General features: G+C 39.1%; 1 long non-coding RNA gene across 1 annotated transcript; it reads left to right on the top strand.

Moving 5' to 3' along the window:
* Positions 1-6,244: 6,244 nt before the first annotated feature.
* On the top strand, positions 6,245-22,056 carry LOC124277924. The gene is made up of 3 exons (XR_006898937.1): positions 6,245-6,256; positions 20,223-20,227; positions 21,983-22,056. It is a non-coding gene; the product is annotated as an uncharacterized LOC124277924 (long non-coding RNA).
* The last annotated feature ends 5,514 nt before the right edge of the window (positions 22,057-27,570 follow it).

Below are 27,570 nucleotides of genomic sequence, written 5' to 3'. Positions count from 1 at the left end.
TGCCTTTATATAACGTGTTAGTTTAGAATGGGAGCCCGGCACACCACATATACGTGATGTTGGTCTTCACAAATGAACAAATATGGTGCCGATAAACGAAGGATCACGGTGAGGTTAAACCTAGGATTCGAGCCCCACGTCAAATGTCTTTCTCCCCTAAGTCAGGTATCTCTGAACAGCAAGTGGCAGTGGCTTAAACGTCATGGCCATACGGTGTTCTTATAGCGGCTTAAATGGTTCAGCTGTAGCTGGACCAAAATGTTTCAGAGAGACTTAAGTGGTTTCAGTTATAGCTACAGGAGAGCGAAATATTTCAGCTGTTTCAATTCTAGCCGTACTTGCAGCTCTGATTTAAACGTAAAATTACGTCTGTATGTCAGTTGTAGCTATAACCTACCGCTTATACAAAGAGGCATGTCTTTGTTGTAACGATGGTGCCACCTGGCACAAAATACTCCCACAGTTTCGTGAACATATTGTATCAATACAATTTGACAATGTTTCATTTACACAGACTTATCCAGTGGATTCTTCGACTCTATTTCTTATGATTTCTTAATGTTTGTTTATCCTTTTTTTCATACACCATCGATTCTCAGTGACAAGTAAACACTGAGTAAAACTATGCTTATTTCATCCGGGTATTAATGTACTTTGAGTTCAAACGATTGCTAGTAATGAAACGTTATAGACATTAACTGTTCTATTAGTAATTTTAGTCACGATGTGCAAACTATGCTTTCATTAATGTTGTGACGATATTATTTCTGTTATGTCCCTGAGTACCTTTTGTAAAGATCTTTCGAAAATGAACTTTCCTATTTGCATATTCTATTGTGAGGTAATGCCATACTTACCAAATAAAGGCTATTGTGACAATCAATTTAACGTAGTTTGCGTATATCATAATCTTATCGCTTGCATATTTCTGCTGGTCTGCTAGGATAAAAAATGCGGATATCATCGTGGGTGAGATCTCTCGAAATACATCCCCGATCAGATCAAGGACTACATCTCTAAACCTCACCTTTGGAGCCATGTGCATCATAAGCCCAATCCGTGAGCATATCCACAAAAAGTGAAATTCAGTGGATATATTCAAGTCAGTATCAAAATCAATATCAAGACAGGGAGATACTTAACATCGATCCGATAAGCCACAGCATCTAAAGGATTAGATAAAGCATGACCTTCTTATGATAAGAGCGAGATTCTTACGGTATGACAAACTTGTAATGTTTGAATGTTCGGTGTGAAGTTGAGTTCCTATGACAAACGTATATTTAACATGCAAGTAACTGAACCCGCTAACCATTAGTTGCATTCTGTTTCGTCTCCAATACAGTAAATCATATCAGTGTTTGTGTTTATCTTCAACTTGAAATGACAAATGCTATTTCAGGATAAGGTCTCGGGTCCACATTTCCATTTTTACATTTCCACATTTAACATGTTTGTGAATAAAATATAATTCAAGTCGGGGGTACCCCTCCCCTTCTGGACCTGTCTCTACAGTGTTGGTGTTTTGCATAAGATTTTCCATTGCATATGACAGATGTGTTTGAGATGTTTTGGTCTCGCATCAATAACCGCTTACAAGATGAAAACACGTGGAGCTGAGAAACGTTCTGGTACATTTCTAAAAACAAAATCCACTCTCTCGAGGCGTGGACTTTTTTCATGCATCAAGTGAAAGTCAGAAAATAAGTTTCATGAACAAAGATATGTTACTGAGACGGCAAAGGGTTGTGAACAACTGTAACCGGATTTTGATGGATATGAATGACGATGTCCAAACACAGGCTACGGGTGTGAGGTTTTATTTGCATTGGCAGAAAGAGAGGTAACGACACCCTGCAATACACAAAACAATAACATAAGGTAATATCATCAAAACATCTTTCACATACAAGTAACTTACAAGTACACATTTACATTCGCATATAAATATCTTTGTTAATGAGGCATAACATCATTGTCTTGATTACATAAAGAATTCATCAAGGGCGATAGCTCAATGTATGTGTACTATACATGAGGTATACAATGAACATGGATCATTGTTATAAATTACATTACATGTTCTCAATACAATAATTAATTACCACTTTGTGATAACAATGATACAGATGGCAATCAGTGATACATATCCGTCATAAAATATTATTTACAATATATACAGAGAATAATAATTAATATGCAAATTATCCGTACCCTGTGGGTGACACTGGGGTGTTAATTCTCCTGGGCAGCCGCCTCAATGGTACAGTGACAGTAGTAACCTATAAAGGAACACATGAATGCAAATATATAGCTACCAGATATACCATGAAACCCAATGCATAAAAAGTATCACTCTGGAGACGTAACACACATGAAATGGCTGAACACTGAGTGAAGTGTTTCACATTGCAAATAATTATCATAACACATTCATTAAGATAAGGCATTTACTCACTAAACATTCACACAGAAAGATTAGAACATGTCAGAATATTTAGCCCTACTGATTTAATGAGTATGGTGAAATGATCACCACACCAAAGATAAATTATATTATATATAAAAGGTGTTGAAATATGATAAACATAGCTTAGACTACCTATATTATATGCATATATAATAGCTAGCAATAATATATATTACTAACCTTAAACAATGAAAATGCTCTGTTCCTATTTGTCAAAGATCAGACCAGTCTGTAAATCAGTGTCTTGTCAAGTGCAAGATGGATGAAAAAATGCACAGGCATTGAACCGACCAATGAAAACAAGGCTTGGGTAGAACTAAGAGGAGACAATGACTTAAACATGGACTAAGCTAAAACCCCTTTACCTTTATAGACTGCTCCAAAAGCATAGTAAGGAGAAGTTGAAAACTACTGTCCTAACAACTTTAAAATACTAGAACATAAAAACACCTGAATTAAATAAAACTATTCACAACAAACTATTCAGAACTGGTGTCTGCCACACAACATTAAGGAGAGACGAAATTGTTTGTTTGCCGAACATTTCATTCTTTGTTTCTGTTGGAAACATGTACATTATCCAGTGTCCATGCATGAACTGCACACAAAATAAAATCTAATACCAATGATTCAATTTGTACTTAAATAGATTAAAGAACCACGCCTATTGCGGGAATAGTACCAATACAGACGTAGAAGGTGAATCCAATAGGCTACTACTTTTTAGAGAGTTCAGGAATTTCCTGAATCTTTAAACAAATAATGCGATTTGCGGGTTCAGGAATTTGCAGGGTGATGCCCCCACAATTATTCAGAACTACATATTTCATGTCATGTCATCACGAAACATGAAGATGTCACAGGTGTTTAAGGAATCAAATATGTGTTGATGTTGATAATTGCTGTGATAGAATTCTTGACTTGAGATGATTCACATTCTTGCTCCATTCTACGTTTAGGTGCAAATACTACTCCAAATACATTAAGTACATGACATCGATATCCCTTTTACCTTTGACATATCACATTGATTCACATATTCTTGGTGGTTTAACATTGCTGAATACTACTAATTTGTATGTATATAGATTAACTTTCATACCAGTATTATCGCAGGAGTTCTCAAGTACAGATGTGTCACTGAGAAACTACTCGATGAACCGCGATTGAGGACATGCGCCAACAAAGAGCAAAACATAAGCTTTATAGACATGCGTATATCTAAACATACTAAATTATCGTAACAGGATTATGTCTGAATATCATGAATAAATTTGAAGCCCATAATATCAGCATTGACCATTAACTATAGCAGACTTGAAATCTGCAAGCATATCTAAATATAAGTAGCTACCAATGTGTTGATACGAACTGACTATATTGCGTCACATTAAAACAGTAGAACTAGGGGATGAAAAGTGAAATGGTATACTTACATTATTTTCTCAGGCATGTTGCAAAATGTGACTCGCCAAGGGGGATGCAAGAAATATTTCAATTATATATTGTTTTAGTTTCAGTATAAAATGTCATTCCAAGAGATATCCCCATGACAACAGATTGGAGAAATGTTTTCCAGACATAATCAGCCCGACATGTCTTCTTCCTTGGTCATTGGGTAATTACTTTCACTCTCCTACGTGTCGTTTTTAATGTTCCAATATTAGATATAGGTTTGTTTATTGGCAAAGTTGATCATCGTTCACAAAAACGTGACGCCGTTTAGTTCTTTATAATCACGTTCAAAATACCGAATACATTATTATTGCTTGTGTTGTGAGCTGTGTAGAGTCAAAGAGGAACCTGCGAGAGCATAGGACAATCCAGCACACATCCCTGTATTATATATGTAGGCGCTATTCACATACGTCGTGCTTTTCCGCTGCCTCAACTATGGAGTTATTACTGGTAAAGAACATAGGCCACAAGGTCAGACGGACTTCCTCCGCTGTCAACATGACATGTAATACTAAAAGGGAGCAATAACCATTGATTATAGGCTTGTTATATGTCGGGAACTTGTAAGTGCACCGGTAGACCTCGTCCAAGTTTTAACAACTCGCAACAGATTAGTTCTGTTGATTTAACATCATTAAGAGTAATTGCCTTGTATGGTTTGTTGTTCTAGGCAATGATTAAACGTGTACTTTCCCCTATAACTGAATTTAATTACATCTAAATATTGGCGCTTGGTAACACTGTTCACGAATGGTCTTAATTTGTCTTTTGTCCATTAGCACCACTGTGATTATCACGACTCGAGAGGCAACAAACATCTTACAACACGTGCCCATGTGTTCAGATGATCTAACTCAACCGGGGTTCTACCCACTAACAAAATATAAATAACCCTGGAAACTGTACATTTTGTTCGGATGAAACATAAAGATTTCGAAACAAAAACGGTACGTTTTACCAAACTGTCTCAACTGAATGTTGTGTGGGTTTGGCATAGTTTGAGAAACTTCTGATGTCAATTTCAATGTTTTGAATGAAATCATACAGACTACACAAGAATGGAGGAATGCCTGCACGTTTTTCATGATACGTGACCGTATTTGTTACACAGCACTCGACCTATAAAACATCACATTTTGGTAAAACGTACTGGGTTTTTTTCGAAATCTTTATGTTTCATCCGAACAAAATGTACAGTTTCCAGGGATTTATATATTTTGTTGCTGGGTAGGACCGCGGTTGCGTTTAGATCATCTGAACACATTGGCACGACCAATAAAACATCACATTTATCTTAAAGTGTAACAGCTTTAGTTCGTTTAACTGATTCCCTGCAATGCCATTCACATTGTCCAGTTATTATTTGGCCCCTGTCTGCAGGGACAATTTGTCTATTCGAGTGTATACTTTCTTCGTGGCGTACTTAGGGAAAGGCGATCAAGTCCCAAGATGTTTGTACTAACAGACTCGTCAGCAACATATATCCCGCGTGTAGGCAGCGTGTAGCCCACATTCAGTAGAATCAACGTTCAATATTTGTCTCGAAAGACCCAGAAGGGTTTCTACCAATCCTTCTACTGGAATTACACTGAGCATTAGATAGAGTGGTTGGTTGGGACACAGCTTTTTCAGAAACACTCTTTCTTCACACAAGTCCGTGTTCGCGGGTGTCGCTTTAGCATGGCATCAAGTATGAGCAGATTTCTTATGTTAACAAATGGCGGGGGTTGAACGATGAAAGTAAACGAAAGGAAGCCGCTTCTGATCAATATCCTTGAGTATTGATTATTGAATCCTGTGAAGAAACTATATCATATATATGAAAATATCAAACATTTAGAATATATGACTCATATCACATTGAATGCGATACATTGCCAACAATATTTTACAGAACTAATAAGATTCCCCTGATGTAATACAAACGGGTTTAATCTGTAATATAACGATCTCTGTCTGGTCGTAATGAAGAGTGTCGTGTTTATTATTGGCATATAAAATTAAATGCAATAATTGGCAATCATACATATATATGGTTTGTCTGTCTGAAGGTTGCTAAAAAAAACTATGCGATATTCTGGACCAAAATTTGGTTTTGGACATTCACGGATGAAGCAAGAATGTTTTCTCGACTTGGAAAGATAATTTAGGATATATAGATGGTTTTATATTTTTTGATAACGACCAAAGAGCCAATTCCCCGCCGATTTACCCACATGAACTATAAATTAAACTGAATACAACTGACTCATCTTATGTATATTAAGGTATATTCATTAAGATTCAGCTAAAACCACTCTACAGGACCGTACAAATAGTAAGACTTCTGTTCTACCTTTATATTGTGCAATATTCAAGTAGAACCTGTGTTTGAAGTTTACATTCATCCTGCCTTTGAGCTACCATCGCGTTTGATATTTTTATGAAGATTTCAAACGTTGATGCAAAATTCAAGGAATTTGTGAAACATTCAAAAAGTCGACATGTCAAAGACAAATGATAATCTAACGCCTCATTAACAAAAATGATGTGTCATTTGCGTCACATCATGTGGTCATTTATCCTGTTTACTTTGAAGATACAATTTGGTAAAGATGGATACTTCCCTAAATACAGAAACGGACCAAACAATCACACCATTTGTGTACATGTTCAAACAGGCATTTTGGTTCCTGATTCTATTCTGTCGATGTAACCACAGCTGATCTTCACACTCGTTAGACCAAACACCGAAGAAGGCCTTTGTGAGTATAACAATGTGTTGAAAGGGTAAAACAGGAAGAATGGTTATGTTTTGTCAAGTTAAATTTTGTTTTCCTGACGAGATTGTTTGTCAGTTACTTTTCTGGACGACGGGAATATGTACCCCAAGGACATTTAGGTGATATTTGGATTAAGAAGACTTCAACATTGTGTAGAGCAGTATTATGCATTCTATACTGCTTGATCTTTTGTGTGAAACATTACTGTATTCACTGTTCTATTCAACCTAATGTGAAACGATACAGTTAACTGTAATATATGTAAACAAACTAAATTTGCTTTTCGCTATAATAAGTGCTGACTATCCTTAATTCTGCTATTGCGATGTGATATTCTGTTTTACCATGTACAATACAATCTAGTGGCCTCCTTCAGGGGAGTACACTGACTTGCCTTCACATGTGCATGTAAAGGCTACCGTAAAATAACATTCGTCGAAACATTTAAATGTCCAAGTGAAAGTGCAGTAACACATTTAATCGGCCCGAAACTTAACTGTCACGGAGCGGCGACACATGTTTTAATTTTTGTATATGATTTTTAATGTACTGTTAAAGGTATACCCGAAACGACCAAAGCTAAAGGTGTTGAGTGTGCAGTTAAATATGACTGCGAACAGTGGGCGGATGTGTGCCATCATGCGTTTAATGCTTCCACCCGAGACTACACAGTGAGCCTCTATATGGTCTCCGTCTCCACTTTATTGCGTGTCAGTCTGTAAAACTGATGGTATCACAATGTCAATTAACCTTTCTTTCCGGGATGCTTTCGATGCTTTGAATACGATATATGCATAAACAAAAATTACGATCTGTTGCAGTCTCCTAAAATTGTATTTTTCCATTGTGATTGCTCTTAAAGAACTTAATGCTTGAATTTTTGCTCACTTTTTACCAATCGGACAAACTTGCCCTTTTTCTCAATCCCACATCTACCCTTGCCACACGAAGGTGCAATCAATAAATAGATAATCAAATTGGTTTTCTGTTGTGAAATGATGAAAGATCCCTCGTGTATGTTAGACATCTGTGTTTGTTTGTTGTATGGCAATCCAAGGGCTATAAATATGATAAATGCCACTAAATAAGGCGGCAAAAGTCAGAAGAAAAGGGTTTTAATCATTAACAAGCAATTAACTTTGAGTGTATACGGATCTCACACATTCCCCTCCATCGCTTGGAATAAAGGCAAGGAGTTCTGTAATGTCTTACTACTGGCCGTGAGTTCTTATTGAGGTCTCAGTTTATTACAAACTCCCCATCATTTGCGACCATTCACAGAGACCCGTGCAGTGCAACAATCATATCGATCTGGTTATAAACAAATGTGGCAACAAGTTATGAACCTAGTGACGTACATAACCATGTTTGTGGGCTCTTTTATGTCGATGTAAGAAAACATAATTCATGTTTAGCTTACATCTACTTTGACGAACACAATTCAACGTCTAAACTCTTCCCCCAAATTTGTATTAAGTATTGGTATTGTCTTTAAACTCATCAATATGTAACCAAGTTCCAGAAATAGACAAAGTGTTCTAAGTGTGAGTTATTAAGACAAGACGCTTATAGCATGGATTTGATTTCATAGGCGGCCTTCTAGAAATCTGGATGTCTCCCCGAGCTCCGGCTTTCCTCGACGAATAAGGTGGCAGACGCCATTATATACCATCGGGGTCATCACCTCCCATACATACCGCATGTCGTAAACATGTCAAGTAAAAGTGCCATCTCTAACAATATATATGAATAGATGATGTGCGTGTCTGTAGCTGTTTGGACAGTGTATCTATAGGAACATATATGGATTTTGTATTCACTTTAATATGCTGTAGCGTTTCCATATTCTTGATGAAGTAATACAGTATTGGTGCAAATCTAAATATATCTGTCAAGAGAATGAATAGATTGCCTTTCCAAATACCAGAGGACTGCTGTAATGTATGTGTCATCAGTATTAACTGCCTAACCCTTGACGGCTAGTGCTCTAAAGATCAATGTATCCGCCGATCTGCTTTCATAGCGTATAGTGAAGTATAGGGGACTTCAACACTTGCAGGATATATTAGCCGTTACCAACATGAATAATGCAATCCAGGAAATCTGGTTCCCATGACATCAGTACTACAATAAGCGTGTACTCACACCATCTATACTCACACCTAGTACTTACAAGTACTAGTGAAAGTGAGTGTCAAAGGTGTTGTGCAAATTCTAAAATTCAGAATTGACGTCCTCAGATTCACTACTGAAACACGGCAATGTTGGTCTGTGGATTGATTGTTATGTTCTGTTCACATAACCCCTGACCTTATAACATTAAGATGCTTGACGTAATCCCCACTACCCACTGTTAGTTTTTCAAGTGACTATGTTTCAAATTTTATTTTGGAATTGCCTTAAAATAGACCATAGCAACAAATTATCAAGCAGCCTTTGCCTTGATGGCGGTGGTGGTGCCCAATGCTCCCTGTCTTTATTATTCTTGTGTTGGTTCCGGCTGGAAGTGGTGAATCTGGGATATATCCACAGTCATACATTGCTGCAAGACACTTTCTGGACCAAGCAGAACTAGATACCATGTGCCTGGGGCATTTTGATCGAGTATCACCTGATACCTGTCAAGGTTAAGGTGATAATGGAATTTCTTCCAGGAATGCCTACAGAGCAATAGGACGGTCTGTTATTGGCCAACAACTAAATATTCGACCTAGTACAACATTCGACCAAATTTCATTACTTGTACGTGATGTTTTACTCCCTCGCGATACCTCTGTGTGTGGAGATCTGAGGGTTTATGCGTAGGATGTCGTGTAAGGTGGTCTTTATAATTAAGCAAACAGCTTCGGGGCTTATAAATTCTTATATCCGTTTTCAGAAGAAGAGGAAAAAAGAAAACCGCACTTACATGTGGTAGAGATTATGTCGTACTTGACAACTATGGCATCCACACTCAAAATGTTATATTGTCAACACTCTGTTCTTCTGTTTTGCTTGGGTTTTTTAGCTGCGGATTTTAATTTCAGAAGACAGCCGTGACAAAACCCTGATCGTTTTGAATGCGAACCAACACTTGAACCCACTCATTCTTCATTTTGTTTGAGGTCAAACCTTCAGGATCCACCTGACTTGTAGAGGTGTTTCCAGATTTTACAGCAGAGAAGTATACCAGTGTAAACGATATGGTTTTAATGAGATTGGAGCTCTTCCCTAAAACAATATGGCAACCCGACCATTCCGCCCTGCGGTTTGAAGCACAATGCGTGGAGAGAGTTTCCTGTCAAGTGGAGGATGTGTAAAATTGAATGTGGAACCATAAACATGAAAACACAGAGAGAATATATCCAGTTTGCTATGACCGAAGTAGATTCTTTGGTGTATTCAAAACATGTGATTGCTGCGGCATGAACATTGATGCTTTGATGAAGCATTGATAGAAACCGCTGTATATCGTCAAACATTTGTTGTTACTTCATTATTTATAAGTGTTTAGCACAGCCAGTTTGAAAAGCAGTATTATGTGTGCACCGTGAACAACAGGAGGCAGGTTCTGGCACGAAAATCACACTAATGACATCCCATTTCTCCCGGTCTCCCTTAAAAATTCACCCGTGAAGATTGGGGTTAGAATGAACCTTCAGTAATCCATGCTTGTCGTAAGAGGCAACAGGATCGGGTGGTCAGTCTTGCTGGCTTGGTTGACACATGTCATCGGTTCCCAATTGCGCAGATCGATGCTCATGCTGTTGATCACTGGATTGTCTGGTCCAGACTCGATTATTTACAGACCGTTGCCATATAGCTGGAATATTGCTGAGTGCGGCGTAAAACTAAACTCACTCACTCACTTAAAATTTACTCTCTTTGCCTACTATTTGACAAAGTGTATTGCCACCCACGCTTTGAACAGTGCGAAACGACTGTCTCACAGCTCTGTATTTTGTAACAAACATTTGTACATATCTGGTTTCAAATTTCAAGGTCCATATTTCTGACACCTTTAAGCCTCACCTATTAGTTTATCAAAAATCTAAAACGTATAAATGCTAACATTGAACAAAGACAGATATTGACATAAATATATCTCACATTTTTCACAACTATTTGCAACTAAAAGTTCCTCCTATTTCCTAAAATCATTCAGATCCTTGTAACCTTTCCAAACCTTGTCCTTAAGCCTATCGAGAAAAGCGTGTTGGTCGTTTCCAAGCAAATATGATTAATCCATCAACATAAGTATTTCATTTATTAGCATTAACTGTGTTCCATCTACCATGTACAAAATACATATTATGTTGAATAATAACGACAAAAATGTTGGCGTAAGTGGCGCCTGTGTGTGCGTCTAATGAGCTAGCACATCCTTCAGACACGACATTACTCAGAATCCAGACACGACATTACTCAGAATCGAGACACGACATTACTCAAAATCCAGACACGACATTATAATTACTCAGAATACATTCGCAACACTAACAGCTTTAGTGGTGGCATTATTAAGTTATCTCATGCACTTTGTCATGATTACCCATGATGATCCTGGGTACGTGCATTCACTGCATGCATAAAATGTCAAGATTAATACATTCACAGTACTACGACCAAGTCACCTAAAACACGGAGTAAATCGTTGAATTATCTCAACAGTGAAAAGCATTTTGTTGACGGTCATATCTCATTACTTAATAAGACGTTTATCTGAAAACAAGTTGTTGCGTGCAACTGGAATGCTTGAAATCGGGATTGCCCAAGACGTTGTAAGCAAGCGTTTCGGTGCTACAGCATACAGTCACTCTGGAATCAGTACCAACATACAGGTAACTGCAGGGACCGACCACGCAACGTGACGTCTGCAAGATAATCATATCTGTCTGGTTCGCCTACGAAATCGGCGTCACTCTGCAATTTTGACAGCCCATAGCATTCCCGGCTTACGTCCGATCAGTGCATTCACTGGGAGGAATCGATTACGAGAACAACATCCAACCACGACATCCATCTATACGTCCAATTTTCTTACTACGTCATGAAACTGCCCGTGGTCAAGACAACATCTGAGGTTCAGGTTACAGTACTGGAGGATAGTCCTCTTCACAGATGAGACAAGGTTTTACCTTGGTAGCAGAGGTGGTTATCGACATCACACGGACGCTGTGTGTTGCTCTGGGTTCGGTGGTAGCAGCGTCATAGGGTGGGAAGTATCACTGCACATAAGATGACCCATCAAAGTACCGTGACAAAGTGTTCCGTTGTGACGTCCTTCAGACCAGTGGACATCATGTGGCCTTACAAGTGGACAATGCTAGCACTATGTGCTCACCGGATTCATTGGAGTCCGAATTCCACTTAAACCAACCAACGTTGGTTCTGTGGCGACAGACCTTTGTTCAGATCTGTTATAACTTACCTCAAGCCTACACCTTCCATCTTGCGTCAATGTTTGAAACCCGATACTGGCTTGTGAATTAAAGAACTGTCGGAAATAGAATATAACTGTTTTTTCTCACATTTATATCCACAATTTATGTAGTTAATATGTGAAAGTGTGACACATCTATTAAACTAAGTTCGGCCTAACTACGGTCACGGTGGTAGGGAGATAGGAAACGTAAAATATGGACTTTATTGAGGATGAGTGCAGAAATGAGCAATGTGGGTTTTTTCAAAGTCCAAGTCGACTTATTTGGAACAGACCTTTGCTTTATACAAATTAGTGTTTGATGATACTGTATTACTAAGGACACTTTTTAAATGCCCATTTTGAAATATGACTTAGCTTCATTAGAAACGATAGCTGACGTACAAAATAATATGTTTAATTGTGAAACTCTCAAGGATGTAGCTACCATGGAGTCTCACTACCACAAAACAAACAAACAGACATGGGGGGTCGTCTCAAAAGCAAAACCAGGACGGGTGTCGCAGACGATGGTTGGGGTCGGGCTGGGGGATAGGGATATCAGCTAAGATTAGATAATCCTTTAGGGAAATTAAACTGGGCAAGTAATAATTTACAAATGATATCCAGTCCTGTCGATCTTTGGGTGGCCATTCTACCTATATATAGTGAGACATTTAATACGATGGCTGATTTAAGCCTTTCTATGGGTATCATACTGTTTTACATATCTCAACATAAACGTTATGAAAAAAAAAGACACATTAGATGTTAATCAAAAGTAACGCAACTGGGCAAAATCAAGGTATGTTTATGTTTAATTCAAAATCGATTTACTCAGTACATATTGAATGCATAAATATATGACTTCACAAGAATATAACCACATGTATCCTGAGTCATGCAGAGTAATTTCAGGCTTCTTGAACGTTGGCGACCGCTACAACATCATCTCAAAGTCAGTATCCCGTATGCCCTCCACCAGCAGCAATCACATCTCTGCATCTCCTGGGCATAGACTGTCAGTGTCCTAATTCGACGCTGTGGAATCCTTCTCCATTCTTCATCCAATGCTTGGCGTAACTGTCGAAGTGTCTGAGGTTGAGGTCGTCGTAGACGTACACGTCTATCGAGCTGGTCCCATATATGTTCGATGGGGTTGAGATCGGGTGATTTTGAGGGCCATGGGAGCAAGTTTACGTTGTTGTTGGCAAGAAACTTCATTGTAGCACGAGCGACGTGTGGTCGTGCATTGTCCTGTTGGAATATCTCACGTCGGAAGTCGATTGAAGGAAGACGATGGCGTTGAAGAATTTCTTCACGATAACGAAGTGCAGTTAAATTTCCCTGTATGTTCACGAGATTTCTCCTCCCATTAGCGGATATCGCTCCCCACATCATGACACCTTCTCCCCCGAATCTGTCACTCTCAAGAACGCAGGGACGGACGACTGTAACGTTCATTTCGCCTCCCGTACGTGAGTGAGTGAGTTTAGTTTACGCCGCACTCAGCAATATTCCAGCTATATGGCGGCGGTCTGTAAATAATCGAGTCTGGACCAGACAATCCAGGGATCAGCAGCATGAACATCGATCTACGCAATTGGGATACGATGACATGTGTCAACCAAATCAGCGAGCCTGACCACCCGATCCTTTTAGTCGCCTCTTACGACAAGCATGGATTACTGAAGATCAATTCTAACCCGGATCTTTACGGGTACGCCTCCAATAAACACTTATCCTTCCATCATGACGAAGCAGCTTGAAACGTGACTTGTCACTGAACCAAATCCTCCTCCAGTGTACGAAGGTCCATGCTCGAACGTTTCGACTCCATCGCAGTCGTGCACGACGATGGTGATGTCGTAGAATAGGTCCTGTAATGGCCTCATCGGTCTGATACCATGGAGTCTTAGACGATTCCTGACGGTCTGTGCCGACACTCTACGGAGTCCAGGAATGTTGTGAGCTGTATACGCTGCAGTGACAGTTCGATTCCGCAGATGGGATATCGTGATGAAGCGGGCCTGCGCAGAAGTTGTCACCCTTGGTCTGCCACTTCCCGGTCGGTCTCTTGTCGAATTAAAGCGTCTGTAACGATGCCAAAGTCTTGTAATTGCACTTTTATGGACATTCAGGAGTCGGCCGACTGATAATTGTGTTTTTCCGGCCTCTAAACGTCCAATGTCCCTATTCCGAGCAACTTCACTCAATCTTGGCATCTTGATGTTGGCGTATTCCGAATAAATTTGTATATCTCAGCACGGGACTGCCACGTGTGTATAGCCACACATATCAACCACAAGCAACCACACTTTCACGTGCACCATGCTTTCAGATTTTTCTCCACACATATCATGACATTATATTTTCCAGTTACTGTATTTTGGCGAAAGATACGCAACTGTTGTGTTTTTGTGTTTGAAATCATTGAAGAAACAACAGGTAAACTTATCCATAACATTAATATCGATTTCATAAAAACGTTGTATTAAAATAATTGCTTTAAATATCACACTTGGGCGTTGCTTCTTTTTTTTGGTCTAGTGTATGAGATATTCAACACACAAGATAACGCATAGGGTATTTTTTAGATGACCCCTTGTGCCTGTGACAGCACGTGCATTTCATGCGAGGTGTGTCGACGTCCGTCATCATACCTGGCCGAGCGACCTAATTGTCATCTATAGTCTGATCTATTGTTTTAAGCAGCTATTCTTATTTTTTCTAAGTTTTGCCCGATTTTACGAGTAAACATAATTTTCTGGATATCCTATTATGCATCCTACTGAACGTCCAGTTAGGCCGATGTGGTTTATTTCGACATATGATATTTGCAATTATGTAAATTTTAGGGATACAGAGTAATAGCCAAAAACAATTTGTTTCTATTTCCGACCGTACTTTTAACACCTGACCCCAGCCAATTTCAGAATGAGATGTGTGTTGATACTGTCACCTGACCTTATGGACATCCATGTTTTTACCTGCAGTAAAAGCGTTTTTTGTATACCATTACATGTATCATTTTACATGACAGACGTATATTGTGAACTGCGGTTTTGGCACTTCTGTTTGTAATCCACTTAATCCAGACACATTGAGCCATCAGCAACATGGGATCATAGATTTCATCCAGCGACAAACGGTTTCGCCTCGCCCCATTTTAAATTTGTTCGCAAACATTTAAGTATCATACAAACAGGCGAATGTATGTTCCAAACGGCGTTAAACATCGGTGTATCGTCCACATTTGGAACATAATATTCCAATGAATAAATAAGAAAGTCGTTGCATCTCTTTATGAATACACATGCAAACCTTGATAGCATGTACATACCGCCTCTATGATAAATCGATAGAAATAAATGGGAAATTATGTTCGGAAATATAGTTGTATGTATTACTTTCTCCAACACAAGTATGTAATGGTCTCATAGGGATTGTCGGAATGTCACCAATCAAGTACCATCTTGAATACTTTGTTGATGTTTCAACATCATCTCTTCGGAAGACTGAATCAAATGACATTCGTTATATTTTACTCTTCAAAACAAAGTGAGCAGTTTCATACATGAATGCATTTAATTACTGGAAGTACTGAAACAAAGACAAATGTTGACGCCTGTTTGTGTCTGTGCACCTTAACATCCAAACACATGCAACAGTTTGCATGTCCTCCACCCACTTGTGCCATATACGTGGGAGTCATTCCTAATTTTGTCACGTCACAAGGAAGGTCGATTAATCTCTGTGGACCATTATTTCTGTCAGTGGTATTGATTCTGCTAATCAGATAGTCGTGATTTACTGTCATTGTTTGTGTATGAATCCGCGATGTGTCTACGGGCTGTTCGCACAACGAAAACTTAAAGAAGTCAGCGTGCAGCGGCCAACACCTTCAACGTTTCAGTCTGTGAAGCAGCTACCAACAAACCAAAAGTATCGATAAGCGACCCCAGGTCAACCTGAAGCTCTACAAAATCCAGCACAGCGGCGAATCAAATGCTGCATACTTTCATCAGGCTACTCGAGTGGGGCGGCGTCTTTCAGGACGACAACATCGTGCCCATCGTGCAAGAAACGTCAATGCTCACCTCTGCCAACATCCTCACAGTACCATGGCCAGAAATGGTGCCAAACCTTTCCAAATGAACAATGTGGTACATACCAGAGAGACGTGTGCGCCAAAACCGCCCGCGACGGCTGAATTTGGCCAGACATCTGAATTTGGCATAACGCAAGTTTGAAACCTCCCATCTTACATTTGACGTCCTAAAGGATCGTTGTCGGAGTTCACATCTACTTCCTTCTTCCATACCTGTAGTGATGTATTCTCAGGGCGTTATCGTACAGGACTTCAGGAAACCTAAATTCGATATAATTTACAATTTTGTAAAATAAAGTTATTTCAGAGTAACCCCTGCTTCTTATTTGCCTTTCGTTCGTTTTCATTGTTCGATTTACTATAATGGAAGGTTCAGATCCAGTATCCTTGTGGGCACAATCCACCGAGGAAATATGAAACTCAGTTGCAACGGCAACTATTGACAATAGTTGTTTGTATGTTTGCCTAGATCCACGAAGAAACATTTGCTTCCCATGTCTATTTAAGAGTTTGGCATCTCTTTCTATCCTTGGAATACATTACTGCGAGTAATCTACATGGTTCTTATCCAGTCCTGTTAGCTGTGGTAATTAAATTGACCTACAGAAACGATTTGGTTCTACGTTTATCACTTGGGCGAGACCTCCAGGTTGAGCTGCATTGATATAGGGTTTTTGGTAATGAGACAGCGATTCACGATATTCACTGAACATCACCTTTCTCACCGCTTCGCTCCACTGAAAAGTCTGGCATTGTACAGGAGGTCAGTGTTATTTGTACTGAGTCGACAATCAGAATTATACGAGTCGGACCAAAACGTGCTCGACATGACAATGTTATACAGATGAAATGAGATCTGTCGGTAGTCATGAATAAATTGAGATTGTTCAAGTAACAGGATCGTGTTTTGTCTTGTAGTTCAGATCCAAACAGACAGGCGTGCATATACGCATGATCTATAATGACATTTAGAAGGGATGCACACAAGAGATATTCTTTAAATCTCAAACTCTCTATTATAAGGAAACACAACGTTTTTGTGCATATGCTTTTAATGCTTTACCTCACTGATAGGAGGCAGAGAGAATATATGAGCACATGTGAGAACAGTAAAGGTAATACGATAACAAAGGTTTGCACTTAACTAGGGAAGCCAGTAGTAAATTAGTGCTGAGTGGTTATAACAATGGACAAATGGAAGTCATGAGTTAAATTAGAACTGATAGGTAATACGCACTGATTGCTCGTGGACAAAGGGACGACAGGGGTAATTAGCGGTCATAGTAATGGATAAATGGAAGGCAGGTGGATTGGTAGCAAAGATGGGGGGTGGCAAAGATTAAATGAATCTAGCGCAGGGCAGATATGTTCCCCGGTCATTCATTCATTCATTCACCGGCTGGAAAGCTTAACGTCGTGTTCATTTCTATATTATTTTTTTCACAGTGTTTACAAATCTATTATATTGTACAGAGGACCCATGGTGTTTAGAGAGCAGGTTCAACATGCACCAATACTAATATGATCATATCTGACATTCATGTCAGGTTCAAATTAAGACTGCCTGTTCAGGTTTAGCGGTTTCCTCCAGTTGTCAGGTTTTACTTTGGAGTATTGGATGTTTACCGCCGCACTCTGCTATATTCCTGCTTTATGGCGGCGGTAAATACTAGAATCTGGACCAGACAATCCAGTGATCAACAGCATGAGCATCGATCTACGCAACTGGGATGCGACGACATGACTCAACCAAGTCGGCGAGCCTGACCAACCGATCCCGTTAGTCGTCACTTACGACAAGCATAACCCGGATCTTCAAGGGTTTCTTTGGAGTAGATTTTGTGGGATTACGACGAGTATTAGTAAAACCTAATATTTAATTACAATGCAGACTTGTAAAGGTTTGTAAACTATTTAAACTCGACCGGGCCCCGGTCATTCATCTCTGCATACACTGTATACAAATTACCAAAACTCAACATATATAATTATTTATCAGTATACTCTAAGGTGAAATGTTATGTTTCCACATGTTTGTTGTAGTAAGATATACCTGACATGAGATAATGACTGTTTGTTGAGGGGAGCTCAGTATTTAAAGCTAGGTTCCGATGAAGCGCTCGAAAAAGTTTCACTGGAGTCATTCAATGTCGTCGCAATATTGTGCTTTCTTATTGCATTACATACCATTGCATGAGATGAAAATAGATGTTTTCTTTTTATGTTCAACTGCAACTTTGTTATATTATTAAGTAGAACGCTCTTTATGTAAGAACCTTAAAGATAACGGTTTGCTTAAACCCCCACAATATCTACGTTTAGATGAACTGTTTAAGACAATGTGTTGTTGTGTCATTCACACATATATTATCAAAGCTACAGCTGTCTCGTCAGTTTCCTCTGGGGTTATGCGGCCTTTATGTTGAGGATGACTACTCAGCTGAAGATCGTTGTTACCATTTGTGGTCTTCAAAAACGGCGGTGGTGATGGGCGCATATCACTGAGGAGTAGGAGAGAGGGGGGGAGGGGGGGGGGGTACTCGTATAACAGTCTCCTCCCACGGCATTTGCACTGTTTCAAAGGCCTCAAAATCAAATGATGTAGATGCGTAAATATTATAATATTGACATAAAGCCGTATATATCAGTCTGCGTACGTCTGAACATGTCATTAGACCCACGTATATCAACTTAAAGCCTTGGAAATTTAGTAATCCTGGAGGACCATGTCCAGACGTTTTATTATTTTATATCGAGTAAACAGCTTTGACATTAACCTGCCACGTTGTATTAAACATAAATCAGAACTGTTTTGTGGTGTTTTTGCATTCTGTCGAATCAGCATTTGAAATGAGTTGAAGTTTCATGATCAATTTGACTTATTGTGTAAAAACTACCACAGACTGTGGATATTAATAGATACGGGCTACTAATCTTCTGTACATCATATTGCATTAGCTGTTCGTTGTTTGCGAGAAAGCTGTACAGATAGATTTACAAGGAATGAGACCTATCAACTAAAACTATGTGTGTATAGATCTGTTTCTGTTCTCTTCGATCACAATAGTATTTTGCATCGTGAAACAGTAGTGGAACAGATAACCGTTTTCTTTGAGCATCAACGCGCTTGTCTTGACTTATCTCCAAATGATATGCTATTGTATAACTTTATCTCCAGCACCCGCATCAGGCATTGACAAAACCAGGTGATACAATAAATACGGCGCGTTGGGTACGGCATATCAATAAACATATCGATTTTCAGTCTAAACGCAAAAGTAGTTGAAAAACAGAAGCAACAGCAGCAGCAGCAGCAGCAGTAACAGTAGTAGTAGTAGTAGCAACAGCAGTAGTTGAATTTTTATCGGTCTATAATTGCTCGTTGGAAGTGCAAACAGTTTTATCAACTGTTGGTGCGGGAATTGTTTCATGTTTTTACATCTAACCTGTCCCGTTGTTAGGCAGAGTGACCACACGTGCGTCATCAATATTGGTGGTACCACGGTGGTACAAGTGTCCTCTGGTAACCTCATCTGGAATGCAGCGGTACAATGTGTGAAACCCATAACTGGTCTCCAGACACCTTCCGTGATATTGCTAAGATTTTTTTAACATCATAATTGCCCAGATCACAGATGATTTTGTTCATTTTAACCAGCTAAGAGTACTTTAGATGTAATATTGTAGAACACGTCACAATTTAATTCTGGACTCACAAAAGTCCAGAAACTCTCCGCACTGTGGGCACTTTCCGTCAAGGGATTTGACCAAATTAAACATGTAGTTGGGTATGAATGCATGTTAAGGATGAAAAAATGAAAATGGGCGAGAATGTTTAGTTTCGCTCAGAATTCATGTTTTGAAGATTGTAAATGAATGAGTGTATGTTTATTAGCATCATGACACAAATTTCAACTCATTTTGACTTAATTCGGCTAATTTAGAGCGATATTTACAAATCTCGCCCATGGGCAAAAAACATTTTGGACCATGGGCGAGAATATTTACTTTTACTCAAAGTACATGTTTTTTCCATGTTTTGGAGGTTGCAAATGAATGAAATTATGTTTATTAGTATCATGACAAAAATTCAACTCATTTTGACTTAATTCGGCAATATTACGGAATATTCTAGTGTTAGACTGGGCTATTGAACTTTGAGAGTCTGTTGTTAGATACTTTCGGTAATACTATGGGAACAGGGTTACACTAGTATTCAGGGAAACATGATCAGGTATGGCCAGACGGGGTCTTCTCGTTTATCCACCACCTATTGTTCTAGGTGGACAAGTCACTGAAGCGGAATAATCCTCAAGACAATAGATGTCCCTGAAATTTTGTTCCCTGTGAAATAAGATCCCCCCCTTGAATGTAGTAGTAAAAAAGTACATTTTTTTTTATTTCAACAATACATACAATATCAAAATTAACAATACATTCAATATCTATGACAATCCTCAATAGCCTGTTAAATGGGATACTGCATCCCAATATGCATATACATCCATATGGCCAGCCAAGAATTGCTGTTTGATGTTACATAATCTGTTTGTTAAATTGACATATTTAACTTTCTTGCGAGGAGGTTTGGCACCTCCTCTTAATTGCATACATGATGCCTCTACGTAAGATTGTTCTTTTTTTTCAAGAATTCAATAATCTTGAAGATATTGGGATGGTTTTCTAAACAGGAAAGCTTCCTGTGCCAGCCCTCAACATGATTAGTAGTGCGGGGGCCTTCGGTGGCGAAGTGGTTCCACATGGTCCTGCCATGGTCACCCTCCACCCAGTACGATGTCATATAGTCTGTAAACTGTTCCACCCCAGGAGGTGCATCTTCCAGGGCCTGCCACCACACATCACTCACACAGTCCACTGGTACCAGGGGCAAAGCAATCGCTCGTCTTACAAGACGACCTATGTCCGGGTTGTCCTTATATTCAGTTACCATTCCAAGCTTCTGAACTTTTCTCCAAACACTCTGGCTAAAGTGAAAGTAGCAACCCTTTAATATGGCATTTTGAAAAGTCATCTTGATGGCGTTTTGAGCAGCTGACTCAAAATCAGTGAACACACTCACTGGATCCAATACAATGTTCTTAGAGGCCGCTACATTCTTCACATTTTCAAAGAAACGTTCATATGTCGACTGCTTTTTATCTGGGAGCAGACCATACACCAAAGGGCACATCTTATTTTGCACAAATGCATGAATGGTGTAAAGCTGGGTGAACACACCAGGGCACTTGTCAAATGTTCCGTCACAGTAGTACACATCTGCTTCGGAGAGAAGTCGCAGGTTCTCGTCAGTCGCGAAGGTCAGGATCTTGTCATGGTCGCCGTGAGAAAACAGCAGGAAGTTGTCATTGGCATGCGTCTTAGTATATGCATCGGGAAGATCTATTGCTGATCTAGTTGCTGGCAGATGGGGGATGTCTTTGGCTCGGGAGCGGTATAGAGCAGGACGTACACTGTCACTGAAGATCCCCCAAACTGTAATGTTTCAGCGTGTTTTTATACCGAGTTTTATGTTGCTGGTCGATAATCAGTTAATGTCTTGTCGTTATACACATTCCCGACGTATGATGGGTGTTTTATATTTATTTATTCAAGTAATAAGGCCTCAGGCCAACGTACATATTACATGCAAATAATTACAATTGGTGCTGCATTTCCTAAATTTTAAAGATATGACGATCGAAGACTGACAGCGTCTTTCACAAAATTTGCCAGGTTTTTTAACAGTAAGACATCAGAGGACTGTAGCATTCTAACAAGAGTCTCTCTGTGAGTGATAGTGCCCACGTGTAAATAAGGAAAATATTTAAGACGTATATCATGATAAACAGGACAATGGGTGTTGTAATATACGAACGGAAAAAAAATAACTGCATAACATAAATTGCAATAAAATAAAAGCTATTTAAAAAGTTATAAAAATAACCCTAAATAAACGAGGGTTATTTTTATAACTTTAATAGTTTTATTTTATTGCAATTTATGTTATAACATGAATTGCAATAAAATAAAAGCTATTTAAAAAGTTATAAAAATAACCCTAAATAAACATGTAGCAAAGCACTTAACATGCAGTTTGATGTCACGTATCGCGCCTGACACGTTCACTGTGTGCAGAATGAGCTTCCTCACTTTTTACATGCTTTGTAACACCTGAAATTCACAGTACTGGTATTTAAAATTGAAGAACGGTTTTTCTCTTGCCTCTGAATGTTTTGGAACACTCGTTAATTTCAACCTGAACAGTGTCATTCCACGGCTTACAGAAAATCAGCGTCTCTACTGGAATGGCTCAAAACGAAGTGGCACATCTTGCCCGGTGCAGACAGCATCTACGGTGCAGGAGACAAGATTGGGATGGTGATGTGGTCACTCACGAGTTGAGCTTTCATCTGGACAGCTCAGATGACAGGGCAAGGATGTACTGACTGCGAGGTGAACGGTATGCTGACGCATGCATTGTTCAACGTCGACAGTTTGGTAGCGGTAGCGTTATGGTATGGGGTGACATCATATCTCATGGTCGGACACAACTTGTCATTGTCAATGGCAATATGACAGGTCTGCGATACACGGATGACATCATTGGGCCTCATGTGTCATTCAAGGACTTAATACGTAACTTCACGCTTCAGCAAGATAATGCCCGTGCAGATGTTGTTCGTGTTGTGACAGATTTCTTGAGACAGCAGGGCATTCCGGTACTCCCCTGGCCAGCTGTTTCTCCGGACCTGTACCCTATCGAGCAAGCTTAGGGTGAAATGGAACGACGTTTACGTCAAGCCCAGAATCAGCCATTGACGTCAGCTGAATTGGTTCAGACATGGAACAACATTCCCCAAGCTTTCTTCCATCGCTTAGTGTCGTCTATACGTCGTCGTTGTTAAGCCTGAATCAACGCCATGATGTCTAGGTCAAATCTTACACATTTCGATAATAATTATCCTGTCACCAGTTAAACAATGTTTAAGGAAAACACCACAAATCATGCTATTCTCTTTTTGCAGTAAAAATGGCATGACATCAAATATAACACAGTTACGTTATACCAGTAGTAACAGCCTCCACGACAGATCTACGAGTCCTAAAGCTTCAGTTTGGTATATTTGATAACTTAACGTATCTTCCACAACAATCAGTTATCTCCGCGTGTGATACTTTCGTTCTGAAGTCGAGACACAAAGGATTTCGGTTTACATTTCTTCAAGAACGATATATGAATACTAAATATTAACGCACTAAAGGAACTTAAGCTAACGACGAAAGGGAAGCAATATATCCATCCAGAGTTCTTCTTGTGAAAGAGTGATGATTGTCGTTTAGTTCTAAAATACCGCTTTCATACCAGTACTTATTGTATTTGAAGAATTGATTAAATTTGCCGATGGAAACAAATAGTTTCTTTTCTAATTCGTCATATGAATATACTTTTTAAAACTTACTAATCTCATTTTATATGACAAGGGATATATTTAGTATTTACCAATTACGATATAATAGTAGCCTATTGTTCAACATACTGTTTACCCCAGCAACTGCTATCTTTTAAGTTCTTTGAAACGTGATTGCAAGTTTTACTTAAGAGTTCCATTTTAGGCTATGGACTTTGGAGAATTTATGTTGTTTTTTTCGAAACACCAAAAAAACCTCTTATGTTCAATAATTTCAATAGCCCGGAGATCTCTATATAGAAATGTTCTTTCGTGGCATTTCGACTTGAAAGTATAACATTTCAACAATTGTTGAGATGGTTGTTTTTCGGTTATCAGTTTCTGGTCGATCGATATTTCTCTCTGGAAGAAATTGTTTTCCGTTGTTATCACCTTGCGAACGTTTTTTGCTGTTAGTTGATTATAGCTTATATAGGGCAACCAATGCCCGGAAAAAGGCAGTGTGAACGTCATCATCCAAAGGGCCCCAGCACGAAACGCAAACCAGATAGAATGTGCGAAAAGTACCCGTATGCAACTTGAAATTGTTTTGATAGATAAGTCCAGACATGAACATTTTTGCTGACGATGTTTTTTTTATGGTTATATTCCTTGAGCTGTTTGTAACGCAGCATTCATTAACAGAGGGTTCCCCCTTCCTCATGAGATCCTTGGGGCGCGGTGGGCGAGCTGGCTAAGGCGCCAAGCTACTGATCCAGCGAGGTTAAGATGCCGGGATCGAGCCCACCTGTGACCGGGTGTAGAAACCTTGGAGTCACTTTGTGTGCAGACTCTTTCCGTGTTGTCATAACCCTGTGCACTTAAACGAACCCACGAATCCGTTGGTATATGAGCAGGTTGTGGCCACATGATTACATGCAAACACCTAGTTGCGAGTACAGCAATGTGCAGTGAAGTTCACTGAATGGGTACCTCGTTAGGATGAGAATGCCACAATAACTCCGTGCGTCTGGTGGCAGCAAGAGTTGTATACTCCCCAGGGAGTTGAGATTGATAATACGATGTACCGTTGAGACTGACATCCAATGATCGTGGGAAAAAATACCAGCGCCTTGAGCATGCACTAGTTGCGTGGATATGAGCCCTATATACATATCCTATATAAAAATAAATAAACATATTGTCGTGGCGTGGGAACAGATAACTCCAAACACGCTCATCTAATGGCAGAATCGACTGACTCTCACAGCTAGAACAGATGTCAAAGCTACTCAGTGATCTAATGTTTTACCAAACGACACTATATCATTTAAATCCTTCAGAACTGTTGCCTGACAATAAATCAAACGCACCACCTGCGGATCCCACGCAAGCAAACTTACGTACACACGATGTAAGTAATGTGCATAGAAACAGCGAAGATCTGTTTTTATTTCATTGATTTACTGCTATCGTTTTACAACAGCAATACCGCTGAGTTAATACAAGGACGTGAAGTCGCCATTATTCTATTGTAAATTTCGGCGTTATGAGCAGACCACTTGTAACTTCAGATAATAAACGTAGCCGTACATATAAAGTGTTAACGCCAGACAACCTTTTCAGACATTCGATGTCCGAATCGCTTTACCAGTTCGACCCTTAGAATTATTGAGACCCGGGTTTGTTTGTATTGTTCCCTTGTAAATATTCACATTTTTTTATGTCTCACTGGACTTATTCTGTAATACATTTTGTGCCATAAAATATGTGTAAAAGTTTTTACATTTGTATCCATTTTCTAAATGAACTCGGAAACAGTCAGCATGATGCAGGCTATCAATAGTTATTGATGACGTATGATGACGTATATTAGCATATCATAATATAATTCATAATATAATGAAGGAAAGTGCTAAGACACTGGGGTTTTACATTGTCTTTGCATAAAACTCTAATGATATCTGGAGATAATGTCATGCTGGTCTTTAATTCATTGAAGTATTTTCTTGACGTCATGATGTTTACAGGACAGCAACATATGTCTGTATGCCCTTATACGTTTGACATCGGTACATACGCTATATACAAAATAGTATTAAGGACATCATATGACAATTATCTAAACTTTTATTATAGTTGTTTTGTAAGCTGATTGTCTTGTCGGCTTCATTAGTTAGTCTGTCAAACAATGTTCCCCTTTGAAACAGTTGAAACTTTAAACTTAGTCATCCTAGCGCGTTCCTCCTTGAAAATATAAATGATGTCGTTACCGGTACATCAGAGTGTAGGTGCTGTGGCAATTCAGCCTTTTCCTTCTTAGAGTTTGATGTGATGAAATGACCGTTACGTGAGTGTTGATCAAACATATTCATATATACATACAACGCAACTTTGAACAATGCCTTAAAAATATTGAACATATCGGGTCAATGAAGGCAAGCCATGTGCTCTCAGCAAGTCCCCCAAAACCCATATCATAAAGTGGTCGCAAATGGTAAGACAGTTTCACACTTTTACTCAAAGCCATTACTGTAAATGCAATATTACATAATTAATAAATATGTATATTCAATTTAAAGGCACAATATCACACGTAGTTCTCTGGTATCAAGAAGACACGTGTGTGTGCGTTCACCTGTTAGCTCACCTTACCATATTTAACCATCATGTTTACATGTCATGAGGTTCTAGTCATAACGAATTGACATTTAATTCTCTGCTTGGCCCCAATATTAAGTCAATCTGCAGTTTGTAAAGATAAACAGAAAGTAGATGCGAAAAATAAAGAGACAAGAATGAAGTATTAAGATAACGATAACAAACGTATTTTTACATTCACTAAATGTCAATGCGTGTCAAGGAAGATGTTAAAGATGTCTGTGTTTGTACAGGACAGTCAAGGCCAAGATACCTGAAACTATTGTGTATACTGGGTATGGAAATGTATTAGTGCCACAGTGTATATACCATCATATACTAACATTTACATTTTTGTAGATGGTACTTACGTCTACGCTGATGGTATTTCGACATTGGTAAACATATTTAGTCGATAATAGTCCCGGATTTGTTTGATGTAACCTCTGGCTTAATTCATAATGATCGAGGTTTTTACTTCCAATCTTGATATGTTTTTATTGAGGTACTATCAGAACATATCCTTTGTTGAGTCAATCTCACAACATACTACAAAGTGAATGAGTGAGTTTAAGTTAAGTCACGTTGACAGTATTTCAGCCATATTGTGATATACAACAAAGTGACTCTCCATTTAATTGCACCGATGTAAGTACATTTACAACAATTCATATTTGAATTGAACAGTCATTATTTGACAATTTGAAAAGATATTAGTAAGTTGTGAAACTAATTTGTGTCCTCGAATGAAAATATACCACAGACAAAAGCATGCCATTAAACTTTTGAAATAATTCAGAATAAAAGTAAAAAAAGAAACGAATAGGAAGAAAGAAGGATGCAGATTTTATTTATCTATGAAACCGTCCAAATGCAGAACGTTTAATTGAACGGTTTTAGACACACGATACTTAACAAGTGTAGGTGTAAGACTGAATGAATGTGTCATGGAAAGTTGTGACAATCGTGTGCTGTGACAGAGACACAGGTCCAACGTCAGTCCACATTTTAACATACGTTTGTCGGTTTACTTGAAATGGGACAAAGCCGGTGCTGAATGCTGCCAAATGCACCATCACATAAGAACGACCTGAAGCTGGGGAGAGCCAGTCCACAGTTGCACGCGCTTTCAACGTACACTTGAGTACCATATCTCGTTCATGTGGTCAGTATATATGCCCTAGACCGTCCGAGAAGAGGTCGACCAAGAGTCACCACCCCTGCTCAAGATCAGCTTCCAAACACAGAACACTTGCCAATGTAAACAACCGCTCTGTATATCGAAAACTGTCGCACGCCGTGTGGTCGGTGTTTGCTGAACTGATTTCGATCACTAGTTG

Source organism: Haliotis rubra, unplaced genomic scaffold (genome assembly GCF_003918875.1).
Source record: "Haliotis rubra isolate DU_JTF1 unplaced genomic scaffold, ASM391887v1 Scf23, whole genome shotgun sequence".
NCBI lineage: Eukaryota > Metazoa > Mollusca > Gastropoda > Lepetellida > Haliotidae > Haliotis > Haliotis rubra.
This window is presented reverse-complemented; position numbering and strand designations above follow the sequence as displayed.